General features: G+C 32.6%; 1 protein-coding gene across 1 annotated transcript in view; it reads left to right on the top strand.

The window, feature by feature from the left end:
* The first annotated feature begins 5,126 nt into the window (after positions 1–5,126).
* LOC129940151 (acyl-CoA Delta-9 desaturase) overlaps positions 5,127–12,444 on the top strand; it is a 31,233-nt gene continuing 23,915 nt past the window's right edge. Inside the window, exon 1 of the mRNA XM_056048402.1 lies at positions 5,127–5,541. The gene's annotated coding sequence lies outside the window, so the exon portion shown is untranslated. The remainder of the gene's footprint in view (positions 5,542–12,444) is intronic.

Here is a 12,444-nt window from a genome sequence, read left to right as displayed (position 1 = left end):
AATGAGAAAAAGGGTCGGAGTAAAAATGGAGCCCTGAGGGAGACCATCATTTATATTGTAGATTTCAAATAAACAAATGTCTTGGAGATATGTATCTAGTGCAATCATCTTACTTTCTTCAAAATGTTGTAAGGATTTGTTAAACTGTTCGATTATATGAACCTTGAGATCACCTGTGGACCTATTTCTAAGCTTTTGTTCTTCTAGATATCTTTGAAGCTAAAAATAAATAAGCGTTTTTACAAAAATGTAAGTTCTTAAGATGTCAGTTTCATTTTACGTTTTAAATTTAAGTTTTTTAAAGTGGAAAGTTGTTGGGGGCAGTAAACGAGAGAGAAGGAGAGTGGTGTTTCCACTAAGGTACCTCTCCATATCCAGACGGCAGCAAAGGAATTCCCAAAAGGGAATGAACGGTATCGCCTACAGTTCCAGTAAGGTAGAATTACTTAGTGAACACCTTATAGGCTTCTACGACTTATTCGGAGCCAAGCCTATAAGGAGCGGTTTTATCCGGCTCCCCATCCTTGGAGTTATAATTAAGATCTGGCCCTCCACGTTGGGGGTTGTGAAGTCAGGGTGACTTCCTCGCCACGTAAAAGCTTCAAAGTTGCGAAGCACCAACAAGCCTCGGATACGGACGGATTCACTGTTGACAACCAACGCAAATGAATTAAGGACAACGAACTTCGGATATGAACGTGGAATGTTACGTCCCTTAACAGACCACGTGCGGCCGAAGAATAAGCGGAGGCCCTAGACCGCTATAAAGCAGACATCTCTGCCATCCATGAAATACGATGGGATGGGCCCGGCAAAAAGAGGATGAAAAACTGTGATATTTACTATGGTGACTGCTACCACGAAAACCAACAGCGCTTATTTGGATGCGGCTTTGTCATTGGAGTCAGACTCAGGCAAGAAGTTTTGAGCTATATGTGTATCATTGAGCACCTCATGACCATACGCATCAATGCTAAATTCGGCAACATTAGCATAATATGAGCGCACGCCCCCACACAAGAGAAAGACGAAAACACCAAAGATATGTTCTTCGAGCTCTTGGACAAAACATATGAGCAGTGTCCTAGCTACGATACTAAAATTTTCCTGCGCGATTTTAATGCTAAGCAAGGAAGGAAAGACATCTTTGGTGCAATAATCGGTAAGAACAGCCTGCACGACAACACTTCCGACAACGGATTCAGCCTCATAGATTTTGCGAAACATCAACATCCACAAAGGAACTTGGACTTCTCCAGATCAATTTACCGTCAACCAGATTGACCATATTGCGATCGACGCCAGACTCGCTTCCAGCATCATGGATGTACGAACTTTCCGAGAAGCTAACATCGACTCGGACCACTACCTCGTTGTACCCAAGGTAGCACTTCGGGTTTCCAGACCCAAGGCAAAACAGGGAGGTGCTGGAAGAAGGTACAACGCCGAACGGCTACAATCGCAATAGATCTCTAAATCCTTTTCCAACCGAGTTACAGTAACCTCTCTCGAAGTCCTCTGCCGCCAACACAATGTATCGAAAACCAGTGGCAACATTGACAACATGCAATCAGAGAAGCCGCCTCTGATGTGCTGAGTTTCAAGCAGCCACCAACAAGGAACCCCGGGTTCGATAAGGAATGTCGGCAGGCAAATGCAGCCAAACAACAGTCACGCAAAGCGGCGCTGCATAAAAGGACGAGTACTGCTCATGAGCTCTATGAGCAGAAGAGGCGAGAGGAACAGAAGTAAAGATTGACATATCTAAGCTGAAGTCTAATGAAGCCGCTGGGCTTTAAAGCAGCTGAGCTCTTTAAAGCAGCTGAAAATAAGTTGGTTAGGAGCATGCACTAACTAATCTTTAAGATATGGTCCGAAGAAAGCATGCCCGATGAATGGAACCTCAGTATTATTTGCCCGATCCTGAAAAAAGGAGACCCTCTAAACTGCACCAACTAAAGAAGTATCAGTCTACTCAACATCGCCTATAAAATCTTCTCTGCCGTAACGTGAACGCCTAAATCCCATCGTCAAAGATCTGATAGGTCCTTATTAGCGTGGTTTTAGTCCAAGAAAGTCCAAAGTCGATCAAATATTCACAATACTGCAGATCCTGGAATAAACCCAACAACATCAAATCGACACTCAGCATCTTTCATTTCAAGGCATCATATGACAGCATCTACATGGACGAGCTGTATAGAGCCACGTCTAGTTTTGGCATCCCTGCCAAACTCGTCCGTTTGTACAGAATGACCATGGAGAATTCACGCTGCTCCATAAAGGTTGGAAACACCTTAACAGAACCTTTCGATGTCAAAAAAGGTTTTAGACATGGCGATGCGCTGTCATGTGATTATTTAACATCATGCTTGAAAGAATAGTGCAGAGCTCAAATGTCAACACTAGAGGCACTATCTTTCAAAAATCTGTCCAATTACATATGCATATGCTTATGACATTGACATAATCGTAAGAACTCACAGTGACGTCAATGGGGCTTTTGTGAGTATTGAGGCAGAGTCGGCAAAAATGGGTTTAACGGTTAATGAAGGCAAAACAAAGTACATGCTTTCATCAAGAAAGGACATAAAAAACTGACGTCTTGGTCAAAACGTCACCATTGACAGACGTAAATTTAAGGTAGTCAAGGATTTGGTCTACCTATGCTCCGCTGTAATCGCACAAAACAGCACCACCGCTAAAATCAAACGCAGAATAACTCTTGCTAGCCGCTGTTTCTTTGGACTAAGAAAACAATTGAGTGGTTAAGTCCGTCCTGCTATACGGTGCAAAAGCATGGACTATGACAAAAGCAAATGAAAGCAATTCGGGAGAAAAGTTCTTCGTGTGATCGACGGTCCCATATGCATCAAAGGTGAGTGGAGGAGAAGATGGAACGACGAGCTGTACGGGCTGTACAATAACGTAAACTTAGCCAGAAGGGTAAAAGTCCAACGACTAAGATGGAAAGGTCACGTAGAGCGCATGGAAACCAATGCTCCGGCCCGGAAAGTCTTCAAATCCACACTCACAGGACAGCGCAGTAGAAGAAGACCGCGGTTTAGGTGGCGCGCACAAGTGGAAACTGACCTCATACAACTTGGAGCTCGAAACTGGAGACATCTAGCAAGGGACCGAGCTAGATGGAGAAGCTTTTTGGGTGAGGCCCTAGTTCACACAGGATTGAAGTGCCACCTTAAGTAAGTAAGTAAGTAAGACTGCGTTAACAAGCAAAATTACAGTAAATGGGACGACACCTACCCACGGGAGGTTCACCAGGTCATAATGCATTCTCAAAAAAGTACTGTTTGTTGGATTTTGGGCCAGCAGTCCTCAATTTTTTGAAAACGACGTTAGGAGGCGCTCACCTTCAATAGCGAGCGCTACATAAATATGATAACTAATTTCTTATGGCCCAAATTGAACGACATGACGACATGTGATTCCAACAGAACGGCGTTACGTGCCGCACAGCAAACACTAAGATTGATATTTTGCATGAACGATTTGCGAATAAGGTTATCTCAAACAGGGGTGATGTGAATTGGCCAAAAAACTTTTTGCTGTGGGGTTTCTTGAAGGTGCAGGTCTATGCAAATAAACCACAATCGATCGATGACTAAAGGTGATCATAACACATACCATCGCTCGAATTCAGTCGGATCTATGTGGAAGAGTCATTGAAAATTGTACCACTAACGTAAGAAGCGAGGTAGGCATTTGAACGATGTCATATTCCATACTTTATGTCATACATGCACCTTTCAATTAAATTAATTAAAATGAAGTTTTGTTAATACACAGCTTGTTTTTGATTTTGGTAATTTTTAACGATTTTAACATTTCACTACTCTTAACAATTTGCTAAAGCTAAAATCACGGAATGGCTACTTTAACTTTTAGCAATTTGCTAAATCCATATGACATTTTTACAATTATTATTATTATAATTATTATATTATTAATGGGTGGAATGGTCCTGCCAACAATTGGAAATTCGAATAAATAAGTCCGTTAAAGCGTTTTTTTTATTTTGTTTATTTTCATGTCCCTTTCAAAATATGTTTGGATAATCAATAATTTTGCACCATCATATTTAAAACCAAGGAATTGCAAAATGTAGGAGTTGATCTTTGCCTTCAAAATTAATTTTTATCTCAATTCAACTTCAATTATAACTTTAAACTGGCTTTTCGACAGGTTAGTTTAATAAGTCAAATTATTTTCTTTAACAAAAGACGATTTTTGTGTTTGAATGTGATCAATAGAAAGTGAATGAGAAAAGAAACACTGTTAATACCAATAACACAACTATTAATAACACTTCAAAATTAAACTAAATATTAAAAGCTTAAAAATAAAAATATCAATAAAATAACCCCACTACAAACATAGTTCATTCAATTCTTAAAAAAAGTATAATATCTTCACTGTCTATTCATGTTATTTAATATTTACTTCATCAAAATAATGCTAACACAGCGATCCTCCCCCATTTCGTACTCAATTAAATATGAAACCTAAATACCTCTACACAACACCAGTAGAAGTATCTAGGTCTAGATATTAGCCTTCTCAAACTGCTTAATATCTTTCCAACCAAACTACTATCCTATTCCAAACCTTAACCCATAAATAATAAACTATATTTCCAAATTACCAATGCCACCATTGAAAACGCCAACGCCAACAAAGTTAAATAAACAAATAATTGATTCTTATCAAAATATAAACATCAAAAGAATGAAGAAAAATATAAACGAAATACAAAAACTCGCATGCTCAGGAAAAACAAAACCACAACAAAACCGGCAAACATTGTTTTGTATCTTTTATAAAATATCTATAACCTAACTATGTATCTAAGCGCTTTCATTTCCACGTACATACATGTATCTGCCTATGTCGAATATAGGAAAATCAACGCTTTTATTGTATCTACAATACGAATCAAAATGATTTCATTGAGCTCAACTCTACACAAAAAAGATTTGTCAAAACTATGACCAAAACCACTCATTGTTTTTATTTCTAATTTATTCCCACTCAATATGAGCTTTTCCAGGCAGCTGTACAGCTTGCGATTGCCAGCAGTCAAAACCCATGTCATAGTCCAAACCGATGACGAACTATCCATATCCAGAGAAGCCTCTTGACAAAAATAAAAACTAAACCAAACTAAAGTGCCTGACGATGATGATGACTCCAACAGCCGCCCCACAGTTCTAGGAATTTGTTTTCTATACAAACTTAAAAACAAAGTTTTCAACTCAGTCGTTTCAAAGAGTCACGTTGGATTGGTCGCGTTGTTAAAACTATCTCCAAATTCTAAAAGTGTTTTAAATTTATAGAAAAAATTAATATTGTGAAATATATTAAAATTGTTGATTTTCTTAAATTTATAATTAAATTTAAGAATTATTTAAATATTATGGAAAATTGTTAAAATAAAAGTGTTAAGAAAAAATTTAATTAAATTAAATTAGAAAGACTCGAGGATAACATTTTTCGAAAACGAGAATTTCCTTCAAAATTTGTGTAAGTTGTTTTCCCCCAAAAATGCATTATTTTTGTGTTCAACAAAATTAGGGTAATTTAAGTGTTTTCAATGCCATCTGTTGTTTGGATAGGAATTTTATTTAATTTGGGCCTTACATTTTTTGTTGTGGTCGGCATACTTTGTTGTGCATTTGTTTTATTATTGTTTATAAATTTACATAAAACAAACAATAAAAATTGAGTCCAACGGGAGTGTGTGATGTTGGTTCGTCTTTAATTAATTATTCCCTTTTGGCTGACATCCAATTTTGTAACAGCGATAAACTCACAGGGAAAAATACTATAAAAATGTATCTGAGCTGTGTAATATTTTTGTATCTCTATGATGTCACTGGAAAATGAAAACCACCACAAGTTAGAAGGTGGAAAGGGAATTATTTCTCAGAACTTTTTGTTGATTTAAAAAGCACACGCTTTCTTTGCTTTATAACAAAAAAATGTGCACTAATTATTGTTATTAGTTTTTTATGGTGTAGCTTACTCTCTGTGTTAAGTGATTTGAGATATTTATATTTTTATTTTGATGATAAAATAACTTTGTTGAAATTTTTATTTTAAGTCAATGAACGTTGAAGTAGGGAATCGGTTCAAAAATGTGTTTAAAACAGAGAATTTGTATGTAAATATTAAAGTTTAAAAATGCATTGATAATAATGTTTAAAAAGTATCAAAGCTGAATACCGAGGTTAGTTTTGAAATGTTTTGTTTTATTAAAACACTAAACTTTATTTTGAATGTTGGGTTAGAAAATGGGTTTTTCTGTGCTCGCTCCTATTTAATATGTTTAAACTCTAGAAAAACGTGACAAATAATAATTATCATTCTTGTCATTGAGATTTTAGAAAAAGGAAGAAACTCCTACTTCTAAGCTTTGATACACAGGAATATTTCAGAGTGTTTAAGCTATCGGAGGTGTCGGATTTTAGTGTCTTATCTGCGACAAAAAATAACTTTAAAGGATTAATGCAAAAATATGAAATATTAATTAAACGCCCAACTGAATCGCATGAACCTGCTCATGTTATACATATGTTTAAAAATATGTTCCAAAATTTAAAAATGTATCCGAACGAAAGGTTTGTTTCCAAAAATTTAAATGTCATTTGATTTCACATAAAAAAACTTAATTTTTCAAATTTTCTATTTTAAAATCGTTAGTTTAAAAATATTTTTTGGACGCAGTTATTTAAAGCTTATTGATATACGTTTCACATTTAACTTTGTTAAATATACTTTCATTTTGTTTTTGAGAAAATTAAAGTTTTGGATTTTTGATCAAAAAACTTGTATGGTTTTACAAAAAAAAAGCGAATAGTCTCAAAACCTTAATTTTCAAATTTGAAGTCAATTGATCCAATGCTTCTGGACATACAGACGCGCGGTCGGATTATAATCTCGACTTCGAATTTTTTTACGAAAGCAAAACTTCCAAGTTAAAAAGTGATTTCTGGTTTTGTTGATACCTTATTGGTCTATTCCACTTGAGGGTTTTCTATGACAATTTAGAAAAAGGTTCATATTTTTATTACCTAAAGGAGAAAAGGTTTCTGTCTTTTTGTTTAATTATTCTAATGCAAAATTGGTTCTCTGTATAAACATTTTAACGAATTAATTAAATTAATTTTTAACAAAAACGTGTAATAATAAACATAGTTGTATATAAATATTTTTTTTTTAATTTCTTCAAGCAATATTTTTATTAAAAACTACTAAGCAATTAAAACTTAATTTTTTAATTAATTTACATAAATCTTTGTTGAAATTTTATTAAAATTCGAAAATTAATATTGATTTTCTATTCAAATTACAATTTGTTGCATTAAGATGAAACATTTTTAAGTAGTAGATAAAAGTTAATTTTTTGGTTGAAAAGTTTAAATATTATTTTTAAACATTATTAAACAAAAACATATCAAAAACAGTAGATGCTAAAAAGAAGATGTCATTTTTGTAATTGGTTTTGAATTTTTGAACATTTTACTGACAGCAAAAGACAAACCATGAGAAGTCATGCCACGTTCGTGCAGTACAGCTAATGAACGAATCTTTGTACTTCGTTTGTTGGGATAAGGGTAAACTAAACTGAATTCCTAAGAATAAAGAGGGTGGGATGCGACCCACACTGATAACTTCCCATCCCGTATCTTTATTTGTCCTGCTTAAAAGTTTGTAGGTTTTCGTGTTGGGTTAAAAAAGTTGTTAGTTAATTATTCTTACAAATTTAAAAATAACCAACAATATTTTTCATATAAGGAAATAGTTTAGTTTGAAAATATAGTTTTGTTAAACAGATTTTTGTCGAAAAAAAAATGTTACCAATTTTAGTATCATTTCTTTAATTTTTACCAAATGGATAAATTAAATTAATTTCAGAGAACTCTTAATTAGATTTTCCTCAAAATCTGACTAAGAGTTGACAACATTATTTTTTAAAAGATAAAAGTAGTTTAAAGCCAATATCTCAAAGTTTTGAAAAGATATTTTAGTCGAAAATCAATTTTAACAACTTTTATTAATTTGTTTGTTTAGGTTTTTGTTTTTTGTCAAAAACCTGTCAATTCGATTTTTCTCAAATTTTTTCGAATGTTAAAAACAATATTTCTTGTAAGTTAAAACTAGCTGCAAGCCATAATCTCAAATTTTTGAAAAGATATTTGAGTCGAAATTCAATTTTTACCAACTTTGAGTAATGTTTTTTCAGGTTTTTATTTTTATAAAAAAAACTATCTATTTGATTTTTCTCAAAATCTTACCAGATGTTAAAAACGTTATTTTTTGATGCAAACAATTGTTTTTGAGATAAAATCATTTCTTATTCGTATAATTTTGGAGGTGAGACATTTTTTTTTAGTTTTTTTGATCTATAAAAAAATCCGATAATTGGATTTTTTCAAAACATACACTTGTTTTGTATCACGTTACAATAAATTATATAAAATCCAACTCAAGTCTCTAGCGTTTTTGGTTCATGAGATATTTAGAGTTAACAAAATGTTCACCTTTTTTTAAACTGCTATGGTAAAAAAAACTACCCAATCAATTTTCGTGAGAGCCCTTTCTACATCTTTTTTTCTTATTGTCTGTATGACAAAATTTATTTGCAGTCAATATCTCTTCTGGTTCTTGAGCTATGGACGACGAAAAAAATGTCGCGAACGTACAGACGTACGAACATACGGACGTACGGACGGATCTTTCTAAAAATCTTTTATTTCGACTCTAGGGACCTTGAAACGTCGATAAATGTCAAAATTTTCAATTTGACAAATCGGACCCATAACAATAACTTCCTATGGAAAGTTAATAATTGTTTCCTAGAAGAAAATAAATAACGTTTATGATATCAAATATAATTTTGAGAAAAATAAAACCGAACGTTTTTTTTTTACAAAAAAGAGCTAAAAAAAATAATAGTGCTAAAGTTTTTAAAAATAGAGGTAATTTTCGACCACATTTTGACACATATTGGTAGGTATCTCAGCCATAAATTGATGAATGTTGGTTTTTAAGTGCACAAGATTTAAAGGTTTATCTGCATAAACACTGTCTTTCGCGTAGCCCCACAAATAAAGTTCTTTGGTGTCAAATCACATGACCTTGTTGGCCAGTTGATATCGTCACGACAAGAAATGAAGAAATGTCTCCTATATGTGGCACCGTCTTGTTGAAACCACATCTTCTCCATGTTGTATTCTTCAATAGCAGACAAAAAGAAGTCTGTTATATAACAATATGACCATTACACTCCCAATTGAAGGTGACAGTCGTTTCATCGTTTTCGAAGAAGTAAGACCTTTAATCTCTTCTCTGAACCCCAAATAAGACAATTTTGTTTGTTAACCTTCCCGTCGAGTAAAATGTGCTTCATTGCTGAAGAAAGTTTTGTTCGAAAAATCGCCGTCTACTGCCTATTGTTCATGCACCCATTCGACGTACAAATCTACGCTGGCTTCAGTTGTTGTGTGAACTGGACTTTATATGGATGTAAAATACGCCATAATGTGAAGTAAGACAATTCTTATTCCTGAGAACAACGAAGAATCGGCACATTCGGGTCTTCGGCAACGCTTTCACTTACAGCAATCATATTTCTAGTGGTACTAGTAAAACGATTTTGCACAAGCCTTACAGTTTCTTCAAATTTCTTCACAATTTGGCAATTGCTTCCGTAGTCAGACGATTATGTAAACTATAAGCTCCTCTTAAGGCACGATATGTGGCTGTGGCAGAATCAATATTTTTGTAGTGGGTTTTAACAACTTGTATGCGATGTGCGACAGTAAGGCGATCCGTTTTCTTAAAAGTCAGACTTTTAACTAAAACAAAAAATTGGTTTGGACAAATTTCGAATTCCAGCTTTATACTTTTGAAACCGCTAAATAAAAAATTTTAGATATTGGATTCAAACTTATTTCATTTTATAAAAGCTTTAGTTTTCAACATTCAGTAAAATTAGTATGAACATCAAACAGTAATTTTTTTTCATGAATGTTAACGTCTACAACAAATCCGTGCTAAATTTTCAAGAAATGCAATTAAAATTGATAAAAATTAGTTTTTGAATAAATTTCTCGTTTACAAAAATTAATTTTAAACTGTTTCATTATATGCAAAACATTGTTGGTAATTTTAGTTATTTTGTTTTTTATAAAAATTCAACTGACAACTTTTTCAACAAAAAACCTAATCAAATTACAAACAACTGATGAACAGTGGTTTTTAACTCAAATATTAGGAGAACAAAGAAAGATATTGAATTCAAATTATTTATCTCACACAAATTATTGTTATAAATATTTTGTTAAAGTTGTAAGCAAACAAATCGACAGATTGGGTAGTTATCTTTTCTCAATACGAAACCGTAAGCTTATAACATCAACTTTCGTATATTTAAAAAAGTCGCATCCCAACGATGCGACCCACACTGATAACATCCCAACCTGTCTATCGATTTGTCTTGCTTAAAAGTTTGTAGGTTTTCGTATTTTGTAATAAAAGTTGTCAATAAAATTATTCCAAAAAATTTAAAAATGAATAACAATATTTTACATATGATGAAATTGTTTCATTTCAAAATCTATTTTTGATAACGAGATTTTTAGTTGAGACCTAATTTTTAATAATTTTAGTTCCATTTCTTAAAAGTTTTTATTTCTTATAAAAACAAATACAAATTGGATGAATGAAATCAATTCAATATCTTCTATTGTGCCCGAGACATCGAGAACCGAACATACATTTTTTACTAAACTTGCGTACTATTTTCTGTAGATTTTATTATTTAAAAAAAAGGACTGTTGGATTTTATATAATATTTTCTGTGAGATTAAATAATTTTGGAACCATTTTTTTTTCGAGGTGACAAATTTTGTGTTCAGTTTTTTTACGAATGTACGAACACACGCAGGCACAGATATCTTTCTAAAATCTTTTATTTCGACTGAAGGGATAAATCGGATGGAATATAAAAATACTGTCCAAAATGGGTATTTCCGATCCGCAGCGCAAAAAATATTGCATATAAGGTTTTTCAAAACAATAAGTCAAATGAAAACGCATAGAAGCTATCTCTTAACTTACGAGAATCTATGAAAACTAAGTGAGATACTAAAAAATAATTCAAACTGTATTTAAAAAATAAAGATCTGGTATTTTGCAAAATCCTCGTTGAATATTTCATTGAGCGTCTCGTTTTATCCTAGGCTTAAAGAAAGGTATATTTTAAAAACGTGACTTATTAGGTAAATTAAGTTACCAATTGAGGACACCAGATTTCTTTGGAACAAATATTGTTTGGTTTGTAAAAAAATGAAAATTACAATTTAATTAACGATAACAAGATTCATTCAAAATCAACATAAACATTTAAAATCAACATAAACTTTCACACACCGCAGATTCTTTTAAAATGTTCTTCTACACATTTTGATGCTATTTCCCGCAAAACCAAATAGATCTTCAGATGTAAAAGAAGAAAATAGGAATCCTGACATCTGCTAAAAATCGAAACATCAAAAAAATATCCAAAGTTTTTAATTCGAAAAATCAACACAAGATATTAATTAAAATTTTAAAAATTAAAACCTAATCTTGTGATTAAGAGTAGGTTGTTGAAAGCTGCTGTAAACAATAATTATTATATTGTTCAAATTGATTAATGGTTGCGCTTTCGACACTAAATGGGCTATTTTTTCTTTGTCAAAATATTGATGCCTGCCAATTTTGACGAAAACAGAAACATACATATTTGTTTACACAATTTTAAAATCTCCACAAGTTGTTTTTCTTTCATTTATTTATCATAGTTTTATTAAATTTCTATGAATTTTCTCTTAATAATCGCAGTTGTTAAATTTCCAATAGAATAACCCCGATATCTACTTTTCCACCTTCTACACGAGTATGAATGTACATTTTGTTAAAGTCGGACAGTCGTTAAAAAAAGAAACTTTGTAACATTAATCAGAATAATATGACTAAAAATGTGTTTACGAGTGATCATTAGGTTGTTTTTGTATTGCCCTTTAGTAGAACACTGAATTCAAATTAAGCTCCATCAATGATAATGATACTATTTTATTTTTGTTTTGATATCTAAAAATTTAATCAAAATGTTTAGCCGGTGACACATGAATAATAATTCAATTTTGATGTTAATCTAACTTCCTATATTGTTGAAAAGGGTATTTTCTGTACATTTATTTGTGATGTGTATGAGTATAGTAACATACATATTAGATAACTTAGGCGTTAGTATACATAGGTAAGCTTTTTTTATAAAACAAAAACAAAACAGAATTTTAGATTTCAATCAAACTACATACTTCGTTAAATTTTGTTATGAAAAATTGTTTAGTAACAAAGTATATTGATCATTTTATG

Source organism: Eupeodes corollae, chromosome 1, assembly GCF_945859685.1.
Source record: "Eupeodes corollae chromosome 1, idEupCoro1.1, whole genome shotgun sequence".
Lineage (NCBI taxonomy): Eukaryota > Metazoa > Arthropoda > Insecta > Diptera > Syrphidae > Eupeodes > Eupeodes corollae.
The sequence above is the reverse complement of the archived record's forward strand: the minus strand, read 5'-3'. Positions and strand labels throughout refer to the sequence as shown.